Source organism: Rhinichthys klamathensis, unplaced genomic scaffold (genome assembly GCF_029890125.1).
Source record: "Rhinichthys klamathensis goyatoka isolate OS25496 unplaced genomic scaffold, OSU_Roscu_1.1 h1tg000319l_1, whole genome shotgun sequence".
Lineage (NCBI taxonomy): Eukaryota > Metazoa > Chordata > Actinopteri > Cypriniformes > Leuciscidae > Rhinichthys > Rhinichthys klamathensis.
In genome coordinates this window covers 832,777-851,412 of record NW_026606835.1, presented here as the reverse complement: position 1 = coordinate 851,412, position 18,636 = coordinate 832,777, and the positions used below count along the sequence as shown (strand labels likewise).

The window sequence follows — 18,636 nt, the reverse complement described above, 5'->3', positions numbered from 1 at the left end:
TTTACCTTATTAGAATTGCTTTACAAATACCAAAATTGTTATACTTCTAAAAGTTGAGAGGTGTGCGTCTGTGATTTGTTCTGATGTTACAAACTGTCTATTAGACACACAGCCAAAGACACTGCAAAATATACACTTTATATATAATGCGGTCCTATTAGAAATATTTCTCTTGTGATTTATTGTCCATTTTAAATGCATAACATATAACATACTTTTGCTATGCTTGCAAGGCAGAACTGCATTAATAGTCCTTAAACATTCTAGTTAGGTCATTCTACCTTTTTTATGAATAATAATATGTTTTACCCCCTGAACTGTACATTTCTTCAATGAATTCGACCAAAACTGATTAACTTTGCAAACTTTATATTTACCGAATGTATTTACTAAGATTTATATTGTTCATTCCGATTGGTCTTAAGTACAAGTTGCATACTGTTTTCTGAATGTTTTTCTTTTTAACCATCTATGTCTGCATTTTCACTGCTAAAGCGATGTTGTTTTGTGTGTTGATGGCTCAAACACAGCCGACATGAAACAAGACACTTGCTGACTGTCGTTATAACAGCAAAGCAGCATTTCATTTACGCAGATCCAACGCCTAAAACTTTAACGCAATTCTTTTCCTGCTATGCAAGCACTCGTATTTCCTTCAGGAAATGCAAATCTAGTTGGTTTTTTATTGCTGTCCGTATCAAGAACAGTATTATTTCATTTGCTGTTGTCAGTGTTGCGAGGTACTATTCAATAGTTCATTGACAGTATGGCACAATGTGTATTTTTCATTCTTTCATTTCCCTCCTTCATACTTTTTTCCCTTCCTTCCTTCTTTCTTTCCATCCTTGATTCCTTCTTTCTTTCTTTCTTTCACTTTAAATCATGCAATTGTTTAAAAATGGCAGCGCGAGGACAGGAAATCAGCGAGCGCTTGTTCCCAAGTTAAAGATGCTGGTCTGAAACACGTCTGACCTTTTCGGAGCTTGTGGGAGAGGCAGACAGACCTCAGTGTACGTTCGGGGACCCACCGCAGCAACCCGGATAGAGCAGCTGACCAGAAACAAATAGAAAGAAGCAGCAATCATTTTGCTCTGCTCGGCAACTGTTAGAATTCGGCCCATCATCATTCTAGCTATTTAAATTTTAATGCTGTTGCTTCTCTGAGCTGCCAGCGAGGCAGGACCGTTCTCGGTGCAGTGAACACAGTTCGTTTGTTGGCGTTCTGCTCTTCACGTGCGTGTGCTTGTTTTTTTTTCTGTGTTTAGACTGTTAAATTGTGCTCCTAAATGCTGCCTAAATGAGTGAGCGTTTTGTTTGATACTTTAAATTAGCAGACTCTTCATCCACATAGTCCATACTTGTTATTTGCGCAAATCCTGTATGGGAGGAAAACAGCGTTCACGTTTTTTTTTTCCCAGAGAAATTCCACACCTCTAATTTCTGCTCCCCCCACCTTTCTTTTCCCAGCTCATTAATATTTAAACCCACACCTTCAGCAAACTTACAAAAAAAAAAGTGGGAAAGGGGATTGTGTTCTCAGGGATCCCTTAATCCCCAGAATTAGCAGTTTAATAGCAAGGAGCCATTTGTAGATTAGAGAGATCAGGCTCACGGGACCCTCCTTTATACTCACTACTTAAATACTTAGAATTTTAATGCAGCTACAAGACCCTGTTTAAAGTCACCCTTTAAGACCTCCCTCTGTCCCCCTCGTGCAGTCACAAAGACTCTGAGAGGACTTCGCCAAGAGGTCGTGGAGTGATACTTTAGTGTGTGTGCTCATTTGCGTGTGTGTGTGTGTGTGTGCCTGAATAATATTCAATTTCATAATGCATTTCATTGAAATAACTACATTTGGGACTTGGGGAGAGCTGAAAAGCCTTTAATTTGTAATCATACATATGTATACGGCGTGCCTAATCCTCACACTGTTAATGTCTTATTTTCATTTTTCACACAGCTAATTTGCCATTCATTCCTCATTCCTGTAATGTGTGGTAAACAAGCCTTCTTTTGGGGCAGGAATTACTGCTCTAACAGCTTGTGGAAGCCGGATCAAACAGTCGCTATCTCACCTAATTTTCATATAATTTGCCCGAGATGACAACTGTCTATTTTAGCTAGATGAGATAAAGTCTGATCCAGGGAAGGCAGTGTGTTTTTAATAATCATCTGACTGGAAGTAATTTAGTCTTATGCTTGTGTGGAGATTGTATCTTTGTATTATGGACTCAGCCAGTCCAAACATGCAGGATTAGCATGAACCCGGTGAAATTGTCTTTAGAGGTGGACCCCTGACGTGATCAAAACCAAAAACATCGCTTTTTTGGTGTGTCCAGGTGTGCTAGAGGTAATTTGATATGTTCTGTCACCATCAAAGATTAATCTGTCATGTCAGTCTTCACATAACATTCCAAATTTTCTCCTCCCCCCCTCCGCCCCTCTCTTCCTTCCTCTCTCTGGAACATTCATTCGTGATATTAAGTGCAGAAAATGACTTGCGCTTGAAAACCCTCTGAAATTGAATGGATCCGAGGCGATGGATTGCATGCCATTCATTTAGATAGAGGGAGGCTGGGGGTGGGGGGGTGGAGGCTGGTAATACTGAGTGGCTTTTGCCTTACGGCCGATAAATTGCTGGTGCACTAAACCTTTGGAGGGTGAAACACACATCGCCGGTAGCCTGCAGTGACACGAGTCTTTTTATTAACCAATGTCGCACTATAGGACATGACCAGCATGCTCCATTCCTCACATGTCGAGTATTTCTAGCTCCTGGCCCACTCAACCAATTACCGGAAAACACGTTTTAATGACTTTTCTTTTTTTCTTTTCTTTTTTTTTACCTGTGGAGAAGTCAGATAGATCTACACACTTAAAAATCAAACTGAGGGGACATGTGCCCCATCAGTTTTTACATTTAAAAAAAAAAAAAAATTAAAATGCATTATCATTGTAGGGGGGGGGAACATGCGAGGGGAAAAAAGTTACAATTGTCCATTGTCGAAATTTGGTAAGCTAAATTGAGCCGGAATTTTTGCAGCTCAGTTGTTTTTTCAACTGAAAATTCTGTCGTGATGGAAATGGAAGGGAGACATGAAGGAAAAAGTTGAACAAGATGTGAAAAACAGGAAGGACAGAAAAAAAGAGAATAAAGCAAGACAGGGATAAAAAAGTGAAGGAATGCTGGAAGGAAAATGGGAAGGATGTATCAAGAAAAAAAGGGAAGGAAGAAGGTAGCAAGGAAAATGGAAGGAACTCAAGAAGGAAAAGGGTAAGAAAGGAATGAAAGAAGGGGGGAATGCAAGAAAAGAAGGAAAAAAGGCAAGGAAGGCTGAAAGATGACAGAAGGAAAATGAAGGTGTCAATGAAAAGGGGAAGGAAGACAGGAAGGACAGAAGGAGAAAATGCAAGGAATGCAGAAATGAAAGAAGCAAAAACAGATAGACATATTAAGATAAAAGGTAAGTAAGGCAACAAGGAAAAAGAAAGCGAGACCGGATGGGAAAAGGGAAGGAAAGCAGCATGATAAGAGGAAGTATCTTTGAGAAAAGAAAGGCAGCTAGGAAAAAGGAAGACAGATAGGAGAAGGAAAACTGTTTTGAAATGAGTGTTTAAAGAGTGTTTTTCCTCCCTTTTGGTCATGCCTTATATCGCTTAGAGTCCCAAGTGAGCCAGATCGGCTACTGTTTCCTTCTCATAAAAAAAAGAGCGTGACACATCTGGCTACTTCTGCAAAACCTTTCTGTAAAAGGTGTCAGAAGGTTCTAGATTTTTTTTCTGCTGTTTCATTTTTTATATTTTATGCCAATGGTTGCTAAAAAATGAAGTTGTTAGTAGTACGGCATCTTGCCAGAACTATGTCTACAGTGGTAAGTTATCGTATGAGTAGTGACTAAGTGGTGGAATAAACAGAGAGGTTTTGGAGTGTGCGCAGGAGAATAAGTGAGGGAGGGGCATTTGTTGTCAGACCGAATGTGCCGTTGGCTGGTGACACAGCTGCACTGGTCCGGATGACTTCAGAACTCGCTCGGATGAAGCAGGAGGCCAGAATGTGGCTTCTGCAACCTGCAACACCCCCTGTGTGCCCACCCCACATTACCAGCTGTTCCCCGTCTCTGCGGCTGAGCGCAGTGCCATGCTGTGCGGCCCACTTCTGCATAGGCTGTGCCAGTGGGTATTAGCACTCCTGTGAGAGAGGCCTCGTCCTCCACACCTGTTTCTCTGCAGCGGTGCTCTACCGTTGCTTCTGAGGGTTTACCGTGACTCTCAGCGGGGTGCTGCGTTTGCAGTGTCGAGGTTCTGCTGTAATTTAACTTCTACGAAAGCGAGTCTATATATGGACCGTAATACTTTGATAGCAGCTTGATTGTCTCTGTTAGATGTTAGAGAAAAGCTTATGGTTTGATTTTGTCCTTTTTAAGGCATTGCAAACTATCTCTCTTGGTGACTTATGCTTTTTGGGGTTTTATATCATGACTATTACGAGTCTTCTAAAGTCATACAGGAAAATACCTTCATTTACATCATGAATTTGAAATGAAAATGTTGACAATCTTTACATCCTCTCTAACTCTCCATTGAGTATTCATGAACAAATCCTTCTTTTCAGTTGGCTCATTTCAATGAATCAGTTCCCATGTTTACTTCCTGTGTTTAGTTCCTGTTTCCTTTGTTCCTGTTGTTTGTTTCTATGGTTACTCGTTTAATTGATTATGTTCACCTATGTCTTCTTTGGTTCCTCATTCAGCCATGTATTTACAGTAAGCCCTCAGTTTGGTTCTTCCCTTTGTCCTGTATTGTCTTAACTTGTGAAGCTGTTACATTGATTCTTGTCTTCAGAATTATCTTCTTTGTTTTTAGTAATTGCATTTTTGTAAATCTGTTTCAATTGAGATCCTCTGCTCCTCTTCCCTTGCCTGCACCATGATCTATCATATGGCCTTATAAGACTTGTAACATAGTGCAAGAGGACTACATTTTTGATGCTTTTATGGTACTTTTGCATCTTTTTAAAGTTAGAATACCCCAGTTATGTCTACAATATTCAGTGTATTGTACTTTCCTTTGTTTCACATAGATTTTGGATTGTCACAGAAACAAAGTCATATGGAGTTGGAACAACTTAAATTTGTATTGTTGATTGAGCTGTTTCTTCTTGTAACCCACGTTCACCCAGTAGCCTTACCTGATTCGAAGTCTGACATTTTAAAGTGCGCACTAATCGTGATAGTACGTTTGACATTTACCACTTGCCTGTTGCTGATGCAGCTGTTAGCCAGCGATAACTTTGTGGTCATACGTTTTTTTAGTTGCCTTTTTGGAGATCAAATTATAAGAATCTATTTTCTTTGAAAGCAACCTCACTTGTTAGCAATTTAGTACACCTGAATACAACACAAGCCCATTTTATTAACTGTTTTGTTTTCTTGTTCCCTTAGATAACTTTGCATTTTTAAACCACCGTGAAGCGATTGGAACCTAACACTTCTTTTAAGTGGGGTTGTATTTTCATATGTAAATTGAGGGAGCTAAAAGAAGTATATGAAAGGAACGAGTGTGCGTGGTCTCTGGAGGGAGGCTGAATTACCTGCGAGGCTGAGGATAAATCAACACGGGCACGAGAAAGAATATTTACGCGTCATGCTTGATTGATATTATAGACCTGCTCGATTGTACGAGGCATCTCCTCTGTGCCCGGAGTCCTTCAGCAGCTCCCCCGTTCCTCCTCCTCTCCTCCTCCTCCCCTCTTCCCATTTTCTCCTCGAAACGCCGGATGGGCTTGTTCACTTATTCCCGCTCTTATTTACTGAGTGTTCAGGGAGAAAAATGAAGTTTATGGTAATAGGGCTGTGTCAGGCAGGCCAAGGTGCGTTGTTTCCATCTGGGTGCTCGCTCTCGCTCTTCCTCTCTCACTCCATCTCCATATTTCTTTATCCCTCTCTCTCTCTCTCTCTCTCTCTGTTTCCACCTGATACCCTCTCTGTTCAGTTCCCTTTCTTTTTCACTCAGTTTCCAGAATATTTACAACCTCAGAGATTAACTTTAACATTCATGATCTGTTGAGTTTGACTGGGACCTCAGAGACTCCAGGAGTCTACATGAAAAAATAAAAATAGTGATTTCTAAATTAGCCCTTTTATTTTCATCCCTAACTGTCTGTACCTGGTCGAAATTCAGTAGGCGTATTTTATTAAAGCTTTAACCCCTTTTCCTATGAAAAACCGGCACATTAATTCGCCACTGGTTCCCTCAAGATTTTGCTTCTTTCTTTTATAATGTGGTTTTTCAATTTATGACTAAAATAAGGCCTGTGATAAACATAATTTGATGATACTTGGACCTTTGTTCTACAACAAAAATTGCAGACACTCACACCCCAAATGTTCTTATTTAGTCACTTAGCCTATACTGTTTTTTTTTTTTTTTTAAATAAACATAACAGCTTCAAAATTTACGTTTTCGATATGGGTGTGTGCAATTTACTTTGTAGAGCAAAATGTTCAAGTATCGTCAAGTTATGTTGACCACAGACCTTATTTTACTCCTATATTGAGTAATTGAGTAAAACGGCATTATCAAACCCTACAAATCTTGAGGAAAGCAGTGGCGAATTAGTCTTCCGAGGTTTGATGTCATCCCTGCATCCCTCTTTTTACACCAATTAGATAATTGTAGCTATTAGATTAATCTTCATTTATTGTGTGTATATAGAGAGAGAGAGAGCATAGTTAAGCCATATCTGCAAAAAAAAAAGTACAAAATCAGATACCATGTGAATATTATTTAAGGATTGGTTGTGTATAACATAAAATGCTACTGACTCAAACTCTATAATGCTCTTGGGTGCAGTTAGCAATCATCTTGAGATGTGTTGACAATTTAACCAAAGCGGGAGGTTTTCCCTCTGCGATCTTGCAATTGAAACATCCACTCTGAAGCAGGTTGCATATATGGTAAATCGTTGTTTCTGCCGAGCGAGTTTCCCTCGGTGCGCCATGCCCAGTCTCAATAAATCACACTCATTTGTTCCACAGAAATGCAAATTTTGGTGAAGGTAAGCTTAAATTTCATCAGGCATATATTGTACCTCGGTGTCGGAGAGTAGTAAACCAGAACAAGCTGGATTGCTTTGGTGAATTGCATTTCCACATGACGTCAGAAGACTTCTACTGTACGACTTCAAAACCATTCCCGAGGTGGCGTAGTCGCTTTAGACTCTTGGTGTTAAGATATTGTACGCACACATAGGCTGTGCTGTTTGCTGCTCTCTCTCCTCACCTCAAAGGCATGCGGACTCTCTGAAGTTTTCTTTTTTTGGAGGGCGAGGAGAAAAGAAAAGACTGTGTGATGGAGAGTATGATGGAGCAGCAGAGGAGGCCGATGGAGCGCTGTCTCAGTGCGCTGCCCGAATGATGGATGAACTTTGAACAGATTTGCTCAACATTAAAAGGGTCGGGAGGCCCCTGGGCCTGTAAGGCAGTGGGAAAGAGAGGGAGAGAGAGATGAGAAATAGCGCCGTGTGCCATGGACTCTGTTTCTGGGTGCTACTCTTAGATTTTGCAGCCCCATGGCCAACAGCAAGCCACACCAATATTTCAGGTGAGGGGGTGACAGAGAGCACTGTGGGAAACGATATTATGTAGAGATATTAGAGTAGTTCACCCTGGGTTGGCTCTCCCATACTGCCCTGTCCCTCAGGTGCTCTATTGTCATCTAATCCTATTCTAGTAGTGCTGGAAACTTCACACCTTTACATTGAGATTAATGCCTGAGGGACACGGGACATGCTCTCGCTCATTCTACGGTCATTGTATGGTATTAAAAATGTAGACACTCTCTGAGGCTCAACCTTTATAATACAGTTGGTGCCGTGGCATTACAATAAAATGGATTTACAAAACAATTTGCACAATCTGGACTTACAAATATTAGCAGAAATACAGGTTACCATTCTCTTTAGTGTCAGATTAGTAAATATGGTAACACTTTGTAATAATATTTGATCTGTTTATATGTGTTGTTGCATTGGGTTTCATAAACATTTTTAAGCATTTATTAATCTAGAATGATACTAATGTATAAATGTGTTCATTGTTAATTCATGTTTAATCATAATATTTTCAATTTAATTTATACAAATACATAAGCATGTATTTGCAACGTTCAAAAGTTTGGGTACATTAAGATTTTATTTGTTTTGAAAGAAATTAATACTTTTATTCATCAAGGACAAATTAAATTGATCAGAAGTGAAAGTAAAGACGTTTATAATGTTACAAACGATTATTTATATTTCAAATAAATGATGTTTCTATTAATTCACAATTCCTGAAAAGAATGTATGATGGTTTACACAAAATATTAAGCAGTAAACCCATTTTCAAATGTAAGAGATGTTTCTTGAGCTGCAAATCGGCACATTATAATTATTTCTGAAGGATCACGTGACACTAAAGACTGGAGAAATGAATGATGTTGTCATCACAGGAATAAATTACATTTTAAAGTTTAGAAAACCGTTATTTTAATTATACAAATATTTTACAATATTACTGTTTTTTGTTTGTTTGTTTTTCAAACAAATGCAGCCTTGGTTACCATGAGATGTTAAAATCTTACCAGCCCCATCCTTTTTGACTGGTAATATATGTAGACATTAAAATTAATCAAGATTATTAAATGCTGTTAAAGTATTGTTCAGTGTTATCTATATAGGACTTTTTTTAAGTGTTACTGTAAATATTATAGCTATTTTGATGATTTGTTAAATCAATTAACAAAACAAAAAATAAACAGAACAATAGTTTTTCCTTTTTTCCTTAGTTTTTCTCAGGTTCTCAACGGAAGTGCCGTCCAAGATTCCCAAATCAATAATTAGCTCCTTCATTTTGACTCATCGCACAGCCCCTCTCAGCTCTAATCGCTTCAAAATACACTCGCACAATAGTGAGCTAATTTACTTACAATTATATTTTCAATTATGCCCTAATAAACCCATTGTACTCTGGGTAATTACAAGTTACCCTTTGAGCTAATGCAATATGGCGCAGTGTGAAGTCAAATTCAATTTCGTGCAGTGAAATGAAATGAAAAAATAAGCACATGCTCTCAATCATCATGCCAGAGGTTTATTCATTGTGGACCCCCACTGCTGTTCAGTAAGATGTGATACAATAAGTACCCAGCAGTCTTGACTAGCAATCCTCAGGTAGTCATAAGCTACAGCTGCATAATGCTTTGTTGTATATGATGAAACTTCCCCCAGTGCAAAACACGGTGCTTTCTCATGTTGCAGTGAAATGGCAGATTAGTGCGTCACCCTGCAAGATTTTCAGCTTTGTTTGGACTGTTGCAGGTAATGTGGTCGGACAGCCATTGCCTTATGCAATGCTCATGACCTCCTTGTGAACTGGCTGCTATAGAAACTCAATGGAGTAAGAGAGGGGAAAATGGTGTAACTGTAAAGCTGATTCATGATGTTTTGGTGGTTTTAAACTGAGCTCTAATTCGATTGGAAACACCAGCATGAATGAACAGGCTTCTGTGTTTCCCAGTAGTAATGGGAAGTGTGACTCATTTCTGTGAATCAGTTCTTCTAATCTGTTAAAACAACTGATTCAGCTGTTCTTTTACATTTTACATTCTTTTATGTCATTGAGTGAGTCTTCAATTAGGGGAACTTTCCTGTCCTTTAGAATGATTGAAAGTAATGACTATTTTAAATGTTTTTAAGGATAAATTTTAGTAGCATTAATATAATGTTGTCCACTCGACACTGTAAGAAAATAATCTTTAGAAAAACATAATGCATAATGTCCTGGACGAAAATCACCAGCGCCTTGTCCATTAAGTTTATGGGCATTTATTTGAACCCAAAAACACAATGCAATGCCATGCTTAATTCATGGGTATTTCATGAATTCATGGGTAAAGAAAGCTGTAAAAAACAATCAATATGGAAAGTTCCTAATAGTATGATACTTTGGGACATATTTTTATCGACTTATATATATATACATCTATATCTTTCGTCGCGGGCCAACAATGACTTACAATTAGAGATGCACCGATTACAATTTTCTAGGCCGATTTCCGATTTTTCAGAGTTTGACCTGCCGATACCGATTTTAGCCGATTCCGATTTCATTTTTTCTAACCACTTTACAGCACACACAAATATTTAGTTTCTCTCTTTTCTTTAGTAGAACATTTTACATTTTGCATAGAACATTTTTGAACAGTAATCGCTATAAAATAGGACTATATAAATTACTCCTGGTGTGGGAAATTCACACACATCTAAAGTGCAGTGTTATGGAAGAACTATTTCCTTCTTTTCACATCCAATATCCAACTAAAAAAATGTGTTCATTTCAAAAAGAAAATTCGGTCCCACTTTATATTAAGTGGCCCTAATACCTGTGAACTTACATGGTTACTAGATATGTACTTAGTATGTAACTACAGTGTAAATACACATTGGTACATAGTATTTACAACTGTAATATGTGTGTAACTACACATATGTAACAACCCACGGAAAGGTATGTGCAAGTACAAATGTGTAACAGGACATTGGTAACAACACTTTTTCCACTACAGTAAGTACACATGTGTAACAGGCATTATGTAACTACATTTTGTAACAACAATATGTATTCACAGTTTCACACAAGTTGTTCCACTTCCACACGCAGTCTTCCATACTGTAGTTACCAGTTAAGAACACACTGAAACCATGATGATTCCTATGTGTATCCCATGTATTTACTATATGACCGGCAGGACTTATGTTGAATTACAGCTAAAGTTTTCCCTTGTGGTACCAGTGTACATACATGGTAACTCCTCAGGAACTCTGCACTTGATACAATGTGTTAAACTGTCATAACTTACATGTATTATGCAAAACCCAAACCTCTGTGCAACTGTACTAACAGTGTACTAACATGGTAACTCCTCAGGAACTGTCCACTTAATATAAAGTGTAAAATGGTCATAACTTACTGTGTATTATGCAAAACCCAAACCTATGTGCAACACTGTATTAACAGTGTAACTTACTTACATGGTAACTTACATTAACAATCATGCGGCACCCGAGTGCATTTGACCGGCATAAAATCGGCATATGTCAGACTGACCGGCCGGTCGCCGATCATGGCCGATCACGTGAAAATCGGCCAATTCCGGTCACCAGCCGATCAATCGGTGCATGTCTACTTACAATGGCTGCCGCGTGCGCATGTCCATTAGGTCCTTGAGACCGTAGAGTGTCCCAATTGTCATTTTAGGTTTCAGAAGGGTGCACTCGAGTGCCCCCTTTGCGGTCGATATGCGCCCTTGATGCGCACTATTACCGAGCCCGCACTGATGCAGACTTCTTCCCGACAGTCAAAGTGGCGTTACGTCACGAAAGTGCAGACTCGTAGGAAGACCGCGAGTGCTTAGGATGCCATTTGGGACAGGGCCTCCATGGCTCAGACTTCCATCAACTACGATCATTGAGCCAAGATCCTTGAATGTCTCAGTTCTTGGTAGGTCAGTGCCGTCAATCTTGATCGTACCATGCTTGTTCTGGTCTATTGTAATGTACTCCATCTTTTTAACATTGCTAATTAAAGTTGCCAGCCGATTGCGCCCCGCCTGGACATTCTGCTCGAGGCTGGCTTTCTCTTCAGCAGTAAGCATAACGTCGTCCGCATAGAGAAGTGTCCATGGCGCTGACTGCTGTAGGTCTCGCTTGATGACGTGATCACAAGAATGAATAGGAGCAGTGATAATGCCGATCCTTGGTGAACGCCCACAGTAATATGGAACTCCTTCGTTGTTCCGGCGGTTTGCCTGCACTCGGCTTTTGGGTTCCTCGTACAGCAGCTTTACCCATTCCATGAGTTCTTCTGGAACTTTATGGGTTCTTAGGGTACGTTACCATGACAACGATATGCTTAAAACGGAGACGTTTTCCTTTGAGTTTCCCTTGTAGAGACGACACCATTGTCAAAACGATCCCCATTCACACTGATCCGCGAAAACGACTAAAAACCCTGTATTCTGCTGCCAGGCCATTAGATGTCGATGAAACACTATAGACTGAACACGTAATGCGCATGTACACGACGTCATAGTTTTCAGAGATTCACGTTTTTGTTGTTTACACAAAGACCGTCTTTAAAAACTTGCACTTTGAAACCCGTTTTCAAAACTTTGTGTTCAGGCACCCAAAACGCTGTTGTTGTGTAAACGAACGGCCAAAATGGATAAAAAGTTTTATGTTTTTAGTTGAAAACGGTGTTGTGTAAACAGCCTATTAGTGCGTCCCAGATGGATTCAAGGGGAACATGGTCGAATGCCTTTTCGGTTCAGGATTTTATTTTATTTTTTAATTATTTTTTTTATTAGATTTTTACAGCTTCCAATGATGAAATAAAGGAGGTGGCTATGGGGGGTGATTGATTACACATTTAAAACACTGTAGCTGTGTTAAAAGCAGAAAGCAGTGTTTCATTGTTTGGTCAGATGTTGGCATAAATGTAAGTTTTGCAATCACCTTAAGACTGAGGAGACAGATTTGACTTTCTTCTTTGCTGTTGTTCCACTTTCCAGAGGATAAGCACCTTAGGGGACGAGGGTAAAAGAATGTCTAATATGGCAGCCTCCTGTCAGGATTCAGACCCTTTGATTCCACATTTCAAACGGCGGCTCTACCAGCCAGGGACGACGCATGTGAAAGTCACTTTCCAATAGACAACTACTGGCTTTTTTGCATGCGCTTGTTTTACGTGCGTCCGGAGCTCACTGGGACTTGATAGCTTTTCATGACCATTTGTGTTTTGAATGCATTAGACGTGCTCTCCCACCTCTCGCTCTCACCCCCCCATCCCCTACGCTGTACGTAGTACTTCTTGCCCCGATGCCCCCCTCTCCACCGCCATCCCCCCCACCCCACCCCACCCCAGTCCCATCTTCCGTGCTGGGCTTTTTGCATTGTGTCAGTAAACAAGACGTTCTCTATCACGAGGAGACTGAAAAAAAGAGTTCAAACCATCTTTGAAGTTACAGCAGTGCCGCTTTGAAGTTCTCAATGTCACAGGGCATTTAAGTTCTCATAAGGATGAGTTGAAAAAAAATAAAGTCGAAAAATCTCAGACTTCCCAGTGAACTTCGGAGAGGCATCTTTACAAAGATTATAAATGACATGACAGACATGAGAAAACACTTCTGTTCTCATTTGCACAGGAGAACATGAAAATTGCAAGGGTATGGCCAACATATGCCACTGATCGACATATATGTATGCTAAATAATTGATTATGAAGATTTTATCTGAGGAAATACGCCAAAATGCATCTCGGGGGAGGTTTTAATACCCAGGGGTTGCTCTTTTTATAGCTCAGGTGACTTAAAGGAGTTCTTGGTTATGTTTGATTTAAATGCCAGCTTTGTTTTGGATGTTTCTTATGAAGAGAAATAAAAGCAGAAGCAAATAAGACTATTCTCGACATACAGTAAAAGATGAGCATGATAGCACATTACAGATAATTTGGTCTAGGAGGAATTTGATGAGAAATAATTGAATTTCTATTGAAAATTTGTTGCAGGCTTTTGAATCATAGCACATTTTGAGACATTGCTGAGAATTTCAGCTGTGCAAAAATTAAAAGAATAGTTCTCCCAAAAATGAAATTGCATGTGGTTCCAAACCTGTTTGACAATTTCTTCTGTGGAACACAAAAGAAGATATTTTAAAAATTGTCTGAGTGTGTTTTTCTTCTTTTGTCCATACAATGAAAGTCAATTGGATCCAATGTTGTTGTTGTTATATATATATATATATATATATATATATATATATATATACACTCACCGGCCACTTTATTAGGTACCCCATGCTAGTAACGGGTTGGACCCCCTTTTGCCTTCAGAACTGCCTCAATTCTTCGTGGCATAGATTCAACAAGGTGCTGGAAGCATTCCTCAGGGAGTTTGGTCATTGACATGATGGCATCACACAGTTGCCGCAGATTTGTCGGCTGCACATCCATGATGCGAATCTCCCGTTCCACCACATCCCAAAGATGCTCTATTGGGTTGAGATCTGGTGACTGTGGAGGCCATTTTAGTACAGTGAACTCATTGTCATGTTCAAGAAACCAATTTGAAATGATTAGAGCTTTGTGACATGGTGGAAGTAGCCATCAGAGGATGGGTACATGGTAGGGGTGTGACGAGATCTCGTGCCACGAGATCTCGCGAGACTAAATATGACGAGATTTCTCGTCGAGTGAAAAAGCTGTCTCGCGATATCCCCATTAATATTCCACCGCTACACTCACATTCGCCTAAACTATCGTTTTGTTGTTTTTATAAAAAAATAAAAACCATTATAAACTAATGCAAAAGTCTGCTCTGCTCATCCAGCACGAGTTGCCGTTGCAATCAGTGCAGCACGAATCACAGTTCACTGATCGCGTGACGATGGCGGAGGATTCGTTGCGCAACAGACTAAACGTCTGGTAAATGTCTTATCATTTAGAATGCGCGCTCAGCACCGCTGCTCCCTATACGCGCGGTCACGAATTTGTAAGTGAAAGTAAAACACAAGCTCCCTGATGTGCATTGCGCACAAATTAGGCTGCATACATAAAATAATCCGTCTCCCAATACCCATCTCTGGACTGTTTATTTGCGGCTCTGGTCTCTGTTGGCACTGCGAATATTGAGAGAGTACTGTAACGTACAAAGGACAACAGACAAGGGAGGCTCCGTTTCTGAACTTATAATCGGAACGCAAGAACAACTGTAGAGACAAACAGCCTCGTTTCTCTCGGCCTTTTCCGAACTCACCGCATTAACCCTATAACTGCCGGTGCAAAATAAAACCGCAATTTCACAACAATTATAAAGAGTCTGTGTGCTAACTTTGATTATGGTTGCACTCGCACTTATTGTTTGCACTTAATAAGACTAAGAGAAAACAGTTATTTATTTTTGTTATTTATACGGTTTTTATTTCTCTGTTAAATGTGTGTTAAAAGGAGTTCAGTTAGGAGGTCACACACAGCCTCAATCAGAAGTTCTGAAAGCTCTTAAATGTACAGTAAGGTCTGAAGAGACTAATGTGAAATTATACAGGAGAAAAGCCAGTCAATAAAAACCTTTTACAGTGCTTGAATATTGTTTTCTTTCAATGCATTTGATAATTCATACTCATAAAGTAGACCTGAAATGACATGCATTAGAAGATTATTAGTTAAAACATTGAAAAATGCACCTGCATACTATTTTTCCAGCCATGAATTTTGTCATTGAGGATTTCTGAAAAATTGTGCAAAAATCTCGTCTCGTCTCGTTCTCGTGAACCCAATCTCGTGTCTAGTCTCGTCTCGTGGGATAAGCGTCTCGTCACACCCCTAGTACATGGTGGCCATAAAGGGATGGACATGGTCAGAAACAATGCTCAGGTAGGCCGTGGCATTTAAACGATGCCCAATTGGCACTAAGGGGCCTAAAGTGTGCCAGGAAAACATCCCCCACACCATTACACCACCACCACCAGCCTGCACAGTGGTAACAAGGCATGATGGTTCCATGTTCTCATTCTGTTTACGCCAAATTCTGACTCTAACATCTGAATGTCTCAACAGAAATCGAGACTCATCAGACCAGGCAACATTTTTCCAGTCTTCAACTGTTCAATTTTGGTGAGCTCTTGCAAATTGTAGCCTCTTTTTCCTATTTGTAGTGGAGATGAGTGGTACCCGGTGGAGTCTTCTGCTGTTGTAGCCCATCCGCCTCAAGGTTGTGCGTGTTGTGGCTTCACAAATGCTTTGCTGCATACCTCGGTTGTAACGAGTGGTTATTTCAGTCACTGTTGCCCTTCTATCAGCTCGAACCAGTCTGGCCATTCTCCTCTGACCTCTGGCATCAACAAGGCATTTCCGCCCACAGAACTGCCGCTCACTGGATGTTTTTTCTTTTTCGGACCATTCTCTGTAAACCCTAGAGATGGTTGTGCGTGAAAATCCCAGTAGATTAGCAGTTTCTGAAATACTCAGACCAGCCCTTCTGGCACCAACAATCATGCCACGTTCAAAGTCACTCAAATCAACTTTCTTCCCCATACTGATGCTCGGTTTGAACTGCAGGAGATTGTCTTGACCATGTCTACATGCCTAAATGCACTGAGTTGCCGCCATGTGATTGGCTGCTTAGAAATTAAGTGTTAACGAGCAGTTGGACAGGTGTACCTAATAAAGTGGCCGGTGAGTGTATATATATATATACAGGATTGCCTGGACATAATGTTGAATAAATGACAGAATTGACATTTTTGAGTTTAAAAATATCTAATTTGTGTGTTTTTTTCTTTCCTATGGGATGTATGGATTCATAAATAAGAGGAAATCAAACCCAGAACACATGAACCATCCTAGTTCACATCCACAATCTACTTTCTGTGATTGCAAGTTATTTGTTGTAACTGGTGGAGGGGTGTGTTTTGGGGTAGTCACAGCACCTGAATGGCTTTGAAGTAGCGGTGTGTGGTTTGATTGATAGTCTGAAATCTTATGTCATTATGCTCATCCACACTGATGTTTCTGTGCCAACAGGGATCTTACAGTTGCCCCCGCTGATTAAGTGTCTATACAGCTGCAAATGGAGCTTGTAGAAACGGCAATGTGGAAAATACAAGCTGTAACATATTCAGTTTTTACTTCAGTTTTCTTGAGGATGTTTATCAATCAAGTGTGGAGATCATTTCAGCATTGTATTCTATATTAATTTTTTTTTTTTAGACATGCTGCATCATGTCAAGAATCATAATTTCACACGGTGAGCAACAGTTTAGTTTGTTTGTGTTTGTATCTATAGCTGACAGTTTCTCTCACTGTATTAGACTGTAATCTCTCCTTTGGTATAGGCTACTTTAGTGCTTAAACATTATGAGCGTAGACTTGAAATGGACATTTAGTACTAATGAGTGTTTGTGGCTGTCCATTGGTATTATGGTCAGAGTTAGCTTTGGTGAAAATGACTGTCCAGTGAACTCATCTTTATTTCTTTAGCTCACTCAGCTCATTAAAGCTAATGTCTCATCAGTTTCTATTAGCACTGTTAACAGGGTAGTGACAGGACGCTTAGACAAAGAAGCAGAATGAAAAGAAGCCGCAAAGATCTGTGTCTGCACCTTAAATGGGCAAAACATCTCATTTAAACTATAAAGGAAAGTTCAGATGCGTTCGCACAATAGCCTGCTCATTTTCACCCATGCTTGTGCTCTCTGTGGTAAAAATGACCACATCCACTGCATGCTTATGTTACAAGAGATTTATGTAAGACTCATTAGTAAAGGGCTTAATATCTAAGACTTTACATCAGTATTAAATAAAGATACGTTTTCACTTTGATCCTCGTTTTATATTTTCAATTTTGCTTACACGCCAGGATATAGATACACTTCAAGCACATTTTTATCAGTTCGGACAGGCATTTTTAATCACCACTTTACTCACTTGGTAAAATTATATTATTTGTAAATCATTTGCTGACTACGATGATTTATCAGCAAATAACTATCACACAAAAAAACTGATATATCTCAAATACCTCTTACTTCATTGAAAAAGTATTTTTGCAAATTATGTCTTAGATTTTAGGCGGGCATAATTTTAATAAAAATGTGCTAATTGTAATGGTTTTTTTTCAGAGAGGGTGAAGTTGGCAGTATATTATTAAAGTAATAAATAAAAAATATATATTTTTATGTCTGAAAATGTTTTACTGATTATTATGACACTACCTACAAAATGTTTTTAACTAATATTAATGAATTAAATCTATGCTCTGTTAAAGGGGTCATATAATGCCATTTTTGTACAAGCTAATATGATTCTTTAGGGTCTAAATTAAAAGTTTGTAATATACTTTAATAAAAAATTCTCATTAGTATTGTAAGAAAACACTTATTTTACCTGGTCAAAAACAGCTCTGTTTTCAGCATGCCGTTTCAGTGCATATGACTTTAAATGATAATGAGCTTTGCTCACCCCGCCCCTCTGTTCTGTGCGTACACCGTTTGTAACACAATAACCATAACGCGTTGTTCAGTATAAACGTGGGATTATGAATTATATTGAGAACGTCATACATAGAAAACATGGCGTAATGTATCCTGAGTGTAAAACTTAGACACATTCATTGTGAATCGTGCAAGCGATTTGCAAAGATTAATATATTAATATAAAGTTTAATAAAACGTTACACTCACTTCCGTTCTTCTGGAGATTCAGCAGGAACACGAATATCTGGTACCGATCCTTTATTCATGAGCAGCTTCTTAGCAAATCCAGCTTTTTACTGACCCTCGTTTATAAGCAGTCTGGTGTGTGAAATGATTCGCGCAAACATGAGAGCATTGACGTTGCTCGTGGGGAATATTCCCTTCGAAAACAAACTCAGCCACTGCGTCTTCAGCGGTTCGGATTTAGGAACATTAAAATGACTGCTGTGTTCGTTATTACACCCAAGAACAGAACACCACAATCGCTTGGACGCCATTCTGCTCATAGACAGTGCTCCAGCATATCAACAATGACCGCGCCGGTCCGCGCAGACTATGATTGACAGCTC

At 39.5% G+C, this 18,636-nt stretch overlaps 1 protein-coding gene across 1 annotated transcript in view; it reads left to right on the top strand.

Annotated features, from left to right (window-relative positions):
• Nucleotides 1–18,636, top strand: part of rbfox3a (RNA binding fox-1 homolog 3a) — a 296,882-nt gene that overhangs the window by 176,260 nt on the left and 101,986 nt on the right.